This window comes from Daktulosphaira vitifoliae, unplaced genomic scaffold (assembly GCF_025091365.1).
Source record: "Daktulosphaira vitifoliae isolate Bord-2020 unplaced genomic scaffold, ASM2509136v1 Scaffold_1, whole genome shotgun sequence".
NCBI lineage: Eukaryota > Metazoa > Arthropoda > Insecta > Hemiptera > Phylloxeridae > Daktulosphaira > Daktulosphaira vitifoliae.
Genome location: NW_026099572.1, coordinates 54,431,730 through 54,439,465, shown reverse-complemented (window position 1 = coordinate 54,439,465; position 7,736 = coordinate 54,431,730). Strand labels below are relative to the sequence as shown.

At 24.2% G+C, this 7,736-nt stretch overlaps 1 protein-coding gene and 1 long non-coding RNA gene across 13 annotated transcripts in view; both read right to left on the bottom strand.

Moving 5' to 3' along the window:
• Window positions 1-7,736, bottom strand: part of LOC126894920 (uncharacterized) — a 383,474-nt gene that overhangs the window by 110,277 nt on the left and 265,461 nt on the right. The window contains exon 1 of one of the 12 annotated variants that reach the window (XM_050666291.1): window positions 1,500-1,634. The exons of 8 other annotated variants lie outside the window; for them this stretch is intronic. The gene's annotated coding sequence lies outside the window, so the exon portion shown is untranslated. Of the gene's footprint in view, window positions 1-1,499; window positions 1,635-7,736 lie in introns of those variants that run through there. 3 more of the 12 variants (XM_050666292.1, XM_050666295.1, XM_050666294.1) reach the window with 3 other exon arrangements.
• Window positions 2,340-3,990, bottom strand: LOC126894940 (uncharacterized). Its single transcript, XR_007701548.1, has 2 exons — window positions 2,732-3,990; window positions 2,340-2,670 (listed from the first exon to the last, which is right to left on the bottom strand). It is a non-coding gene; the product is annotated as an uncharacterized LOC126894940 (long non-coding RNA).

The following is a 7,736-nucleotide window of genomic DNA, read 5'->3' as shown; positions in this document are numbered from 1 at the left end:
GCAACTTTTTTACAAAAACGAACTTTTTCAACTTAACTTTTGAAAGTGTTCCAGAAATACTGCGTCCTTTAAACATATATCAAATTAAAGCTTATTTTATGTACTATAAAATAAAAAAAAATTTTGTCCCGACACCTTATCTACTATGTACAAATTGCTGTAAAAATTTAAAAAAAAATGTAATATGTTTACGATAAAAATCACCTTCTATCGGAATGTTTTTTGTACTTAAAACTGCCATAACTTTTTCAAATATTAACTAATCAAAATAATATTTCTTTATATTGAAACCTTAGGTAATTTTCTTTCATTTGATATCATTTTTTTTTGAAAATCTAACACTTATTCTGCTCACAAAGGGGATTTAAAATAGCAACTGTTTTACAAAAACTAACTTTTTCAACTTAATTTTTGAATATGTCCTGGAAATACTGCGTCCTTTAAACATATATCAAATTAAAGCTTATGTTATATACTATAAAATGAAAAAAAAAATTTGTCCCGACACCTTATCTACTATGCGCAAATGGCTACCGTATTCAAAATTATGCTATTTTTGTGACGATAAAAATCACCTNCTACCGTATTCAAAAATATGCTATTTTTGTGTTAAAATTCTAGGTTTTGTATTTTATTTTATTTTAAAATATCTTATTAGGAGAATATATTGACTTTCATGAATATTATATAATTTAATTGACATAGAATAAAGTTCATAACACATAAGAAATTAAACTTATTAATTTTTTTTACTTTTTTAAAGTCGAAAAAGTAATTTTTAAATTAGAGATAGCTTAAATAGCCAATTTTTAATACTAATTTTTAATAATATTAAAACTTAGAAGTGATAGAAAAAGTCTAATTGCAGAATTGAAAACATCGCGAAAAGTTGATTTAGAATGGTATATTTTTGTTACTGATGAAAGTTCCTTGTAGTTCAGTGCATTTATTTATAGTAACAAACAGTTTTTATTGAAATTTATTGTATCAAGCCCTTTAAATTTTTATACACGTAAAAATAAAGCAAAATATAACTTCTTTATTATTTTTATAATTTCTCCGTTTAAATTACAATATTAAATATCAATTTCATACTAAATTTAATAATTATAATTAGTATTTATTCATATATTATATTTTAAAATCAAATAACTACTAATTAGGATATAATCAAAGAAATAAGAGTTGATGTTGCTTTTGGAATAACCCATCAATTTCTCTAAATGAAACACCATCTACAGATTTGCATCGAAGCGTTTCTTATGATAGTGATTTTAATCACTGTCAAATATCATCTATACTTGTCCCATCTATGCCTTGTCTACACTGTGCTACCTTTTTTTTTTTTTGAAAATAAATAACGGAAAATATTATTTCTACGGTCTAAAAGCGCATAAAGTATTATTAAAAATAAGTGAAATGTTAACTGTATCAACTGCTATAACCATTTTCAGTTATGTCTGAAACTAATAATTAACATATTTTTAAAGCATAATTACCTGAATAATCGACCAGATACTTATAATGAGAATATTATTATTTTATGTATTTAGTTTAACAATTAAAATAAATTCGTTAATATTTTTAAGGTTTTATATACTCTTGGTTTTTAAAGAAAAATAATTTTTAAAAAATCTGAATGTCAAATATCAAACTTGTACAAATACAATTCAATAATAGTCTTTAACAATTTTTAATTATTTCAAAACTATAAAAAAATAATAATTTATCTTTTAAACATCTTTCATTGACTATTATTGTTATTGTATTATTAGTATGTACATAGTGATGGGTTTATAATAAATCACTCGATTACTCACAAAATAAATAGAATATTGAAATAATATTTTTTGATTTCTTTTACTTATATATAATTTTTATACCTTATAGGAGTGTCAACCTTAGTTTTTTTAATTGCAACATATATATTCAACCAGCTTATAAGTTGGGAATAATCTAGAAAATGACCGATTGATAGCAATTTGTGATCAAGTACTTTGCATGTTATTCTCAGTTTTATACTTAGGCAGTATTAAGAGAACGGCCGGGAATAAAAATAAAAATTTAGTAATACAAATAGTAGTACCCAAACTTTAACACCAGTCTATACTATAAATTTTAACACCGGTTGAAACAATATATCGATATATATTGGTGTCTAGTATACTAATATAAGATGCTAATATACAGGGTGTATATTCCGTTTCCTGACTTACTGAACACTCTGTATAGATGCTAATATAAGAAAAGATGCTATCGATAAAAGCGATAACAATAACCTGTTCAATTACAAATCATATTTTTTCTCTTTATAAAATAATAATTAATTACATCAAATATAATAGTGCGCAATAAGTTATACATAGTAATCATTTCAATAATATAAAAATAATGTATTACATAACAATACAAAAAAATGATTAATAAAACGATGCTTGTTGACAAAAATGTCAACATCTGTAAACTAGGAAATTTATTTTGGGGTATTTTAGCATTAGGACAGATATTAAATTACATAAATTTAAATATTACAATTTCAATCTGTACATTATTTAAAAAAAACAACTATATAAATTAAATATCTATTTTCGAACATGCGCTGTATCTTGCGTCAACAAAGACAATCAAACAAGTCCCCAAGGAAATATTCTTGCACCAACGCTTTATAACCTATAATACAGAATATATTTTATATTATAAAATCGATCTTCCTTTGTAAATCCTTACTAACCTTTGCAATAGATCTGACATTAATGTAATTACAAATAACTCCAAGGTCAGATTTTAAAACTTATGAAACGGTTCAATTTATGGAAAATAAAAATATATGTATTTAAGTCTGTTCACATTACTTTTACTCTTCATCTTAAAATTATCCCCCTGTCTTTTAAATGATCAAATTTTAAGAAATTAAATGATCAAAGTATTGTTTTTAAAGTGCATTAATTAATTTTTAATGTATGCAATTGTGAATTTTTTTTTTTTTAGAATTTGATTAATTAAATTATTTATATGATTTTAGCAAATTATTTAAAATAAAAAATGCAATGCATTTTTTTAAATTTACATCAAATGAATCAAATTAACAAATTATAAAATTATGTGTCATCGTAATAAATTATTGTTATTAAAAAGAATTATATTAATTAAAAATAATTATTTTAATATCAAAAATCAAGTTGTATGAATTTTAAATTCAAAATATCGATTTATATTATTACAATAAATTGCCAACAATTGTGGAACATAAACGTGCATCGAACAGTAGAATCCGTTTGACATGACATTCCGCCAAAATTACCGTATCGTTTTCGACAAGCATCATTTCCGCCAAATCTGCTTAAGGTAAGTATTTCGTTTCCGCCAAACCAATAGTTTATACTTGTATTCAACACGTTCGGAACGTATGTAACATCGAATGGACGACCGTTTAGAACAATAAAAAAAGTTCGTTCACGACGGATGATAGGAACCATCCATTAGCGAACAGTGGATCGAACGGACGGTCATAAATAACAAAAGAAAGGTTTGACGGATAGTATGAATGTGTGAACCGAACGTCTCGATCAAAAATATACATTCCATTTATAAATTCTATATGAGTGATTATTATATTTATATTTTTATTATTATTATATTTTTCGTTATTTTAATACCGATGATGTAGTTTTAATAGAAAAAGTTAGTCAATATCATGAACTTTATAATAATGCTAACAGAATATACAGTGATAACTAACATAAAAATATAATACGATTGTAAAATTAGACAACAATTGAACACAACAACAAGTTTTTCTTTTAACTAACATTTCTCGTACACATGCTCTTCTACGTCGTTAGTAGCTGTTATTTTCTTACTCGTCCAAAATTATTACCATTATTGTTAATGTTTTCTTATTAAATTTTGACACAGTGAAGTACATATTATATTAAAACTAATTAATTTTATAATATTGGTTTTAAAATCACCGGACAACTGCAATAAGATAGATCACAATTGGTATTATTTCATTGACGTTTAATGTGAATAAAGGTCGATTCACACTANGAACTATTATCTAATAGTTTCCAAATTATTTCAATGCAACTTACAGCGCATCAATGATACATAATATTTGTTTACGATCTCATTAAATGCAGCGAGACCTTTTTTGAGATAATTGACTTAAGTATGTAAACGTATCATGCACTAGGTATAACTGTATTTTGTGGATGGGAGGGTCGGACTAACGTTATACCTGAAACGGTGGTAGGAATATTTAAATATATATACGTAAGGCGCATTAAACGCGGGCGGTATTGGTCAGTCAAAATAAAAATTTGTTTATATACAGAGTGATTTTTTTATCATAACCCACTCAATTACTTGCATAATAATAATAATTTAAACATTTTTTTTTTTTATTAACTTTAGTTACACATTATTCTTGAATTTTTAACTGTGTAATACTTTTTAAGTTCATCCCTTATGCCTTGGAGAGGGGTCAACTTTGTTTTTTTAAATGGTAACACATATTTTTAATTTAATAAAATGTTTGAGTTTTTAATTTAATAGTAAATGGCATTTGAATTTTTAATATAACTTTATTAGCTTATTAGATATAAACATTTAAAGTTTCAAAATTTTGAGTTAATATACATGTATAATACACATGGGATTGTAAATACAGGTAGCTAATTGGATTTTTATGACATTGCTGTCTCAGTCACGAATTGTTTATTATCAATTATGACTATCAATAGATATACTTTCTGTATTGTCAGTTAGTGTATTTATAAACTCACAACAATATTAACTAAAAAATTTGGAACTTTAAATGTTTATATTTAATAAATAAATAAAGGTATATTAAAAATTCAAATGCCATCTACTATTAAATTAAAAACTCAAACATTTTATTAAATTAAAAATATGTGTTACCATTTAAAAAAACAAAGTTGACCCCCCTCCAAGGCATAAGGGATGAACTTAAAAAGTATTACATAGTTAAAAATTCAAGAATAATGTGTAACTAAAGATAATAAAAAAAAAATTTTTTTTAATTATTATTATTCTGCAAGTAATTGAGTGGATTATGATAAAAAAATCACTCTGTATACAATGTATTTTATGGTTGCATTTTTCATGCGAATTTTATTAAATAATACAATTTTCGTTAATATTACTCAGTTATCTCAAGAAAGGCGCTGTAAGTTGCCTTGAAATAATTTGGAAACGCATTTTCTAAATTAATATAAAAAACCCAGCACAGGGGGGTCGCGGCACAGTTGTGATGTGGTATAGTTGGATCAAGTATAATGATATCTGACAGTGATTAAAATCACTATCAAAAATAAACGCTTCGATGCAAATCTTTAGATAGTGTTTAATTTAAAAAAAATTGGTGTTTTATTCCAAAAGCTACTTGATCTGCTGGTTCCTTAATATCTCGATTAAGATAAAGTATGTCGAATGAAAAAGGGTTTATTAAAAAATATTATTTCTCATAAAAAAATTGTGTGGATCCATAAACTTTTCAATAAGTTATAGCATTATAAAGTTAAATATAATATGAATAATAAAATCGAGAATTTTCACACGAAAATAGCATTCACTAGTCATTTTCGCCGTGAAGACAAGTCCAGAGGTCAAATTTTTTTTTTTTAAATTAAAGTACACTATATTAGCTTTAATTTAAGATATATATAAAAGTGTCAGACCTTCCGGAACATTTTCAAAATTTAAGTTGAAAAAGTTAATTTTTTGTGAAAAAGTTGTGATTGTAAATTCCCCCCTGTGGGCAGAAAAAAGGTCAAATTTACAAAAAATAATTAACCAAATAATAGGTAAAGACATAAAGCATCTATAAAAAAAAAAATTATATTAATATGTTCATTTTTGAAAAAGTTATTTTTAATTATAAAATTTAATGATTGATATAGTTTATATTATATTACACATAGATAATAGTAGTATTTAAAATAATTTTTAGTATTTAACTAAAAATGTTTGTTTTAAATGTTAGACTGCTATTTTATATATATTTAAATATGCACGACAGCACATATTTGGTAACAGATGAATGTTTAACTATTTTGAGAAAGGCGCGTAATTTTACACAGCATTCTCTCGATTTTAATACAAAATTGAAGACCCCGAATGAAAATAAATATGAAAAAACAGATACACAAGAAAAAAAAATTAAAATATTTTTGAAAAATTTGATAACCTATTTGATATTTCTAATATCAAAGCTTCGAATATGATGAAGAATAAAAAAGACAAACATTTATTATTGTTACAATTTCAATGAGGCTGTTCAGAATGAACGTTTAGTATAGATATGAAGTTAATAATATTACTTCTATACAATTTTAGTTTAACTTAAATATTTGAGATAGTACAAGAGAAAAATATAAACCAAGTTATTTTTCCTAAAATTAGATGAAATCAGTTTTTCTTAATTCCATGAAAAACCATTTACTCTACAAAAAAATATTAAGAAACCATATTTTTCATATCAAATACTATAATAATAGTTGTTTGTGTTTTTGACATCACATTAAGTTCTAATGTGATATTTTAAAATTTGAGCACGGTAAGTTCTACCGTTCTCAAATTTTACTAGAATTATTATTTTAGTGAACCTAATAAAATGTTGAGCCCGTGACATAATAAAGTAGAAAAATAAGGACCGCTGTGTATAATAGAGGGTGTGCTATCGTGATTAACTAATTTTACTACAAAAACTAATACTATAATTAGTAAATCAGTTGATAACGTGATGTGTGGCTGAGAGAAACACATATTTTTAGTCGTACAAAATTGTGAATGTTAAAAGATGAATTATATGTGTAGGCATAAATAATGTATGATTGTTTATTCTTGATGAATATAATATTATATTCAATGATATGGCATCATTGTTTGCTCTATTCTTATTTAGGATTTTTTTATATTAAAATCATTTTTGCACATTTGTCTTTATATTCTGCTAGAATTAAAATTAATTATGAATAATGTAATTTAAAAGATTACAATGAAGTTTATTTTATTAAATTATAGTATTTTAATAATACTGAAAATTTGGTAAAAATACTATTTGAATACTGAGATCAATTGATAAAATGGCCTTTAATTATTATAAGTCCTTAAAAAAACGATTGATTGATTAAGAAAAAAATAAAATTCTCAGCCTGGGGCAAAATGTTTTTATTAATATGATAAATTTACATACCTTAGCTTAATTTAGATAATTCATAAAAAATGTAAATCTATATACAGGGTGGCCCACTCACTGACAACTTAAATAACTTTTGATCTAGTTAATATTTTTAGCTGATTTTTTTTTTAAATAATAGTTATCCGTTAGGTCTATAGCTATATCTTAATAATTAATTTTATTACATTTTATTAAAAATATTAATTATTATTAAATTTTAAATAAAATGTAAAAAAAAAATCTAAGATAGCCATTTTGTAGAGTAAAATTTAAGAAAAATTTTAGTAAAAAAATATCTTATTAATATTCAGTAGTAAATATGCTGTAGCGTTTTGAAGTTTGTGAAAATTTGAATTTTGATGTATTATTTTACGGTATTAAACATTGAAATACGTATTGAGAAAAGGACAGAAGAAAACGCTATCTTTTCATGATTACTGTGATTTGGAGGTGTGTAACTTTTTCCATGAAAATGACTTATACTTTTGAATGAGAGTGATAAGTAATAATTGCCTTATCTAATTTCTTATCA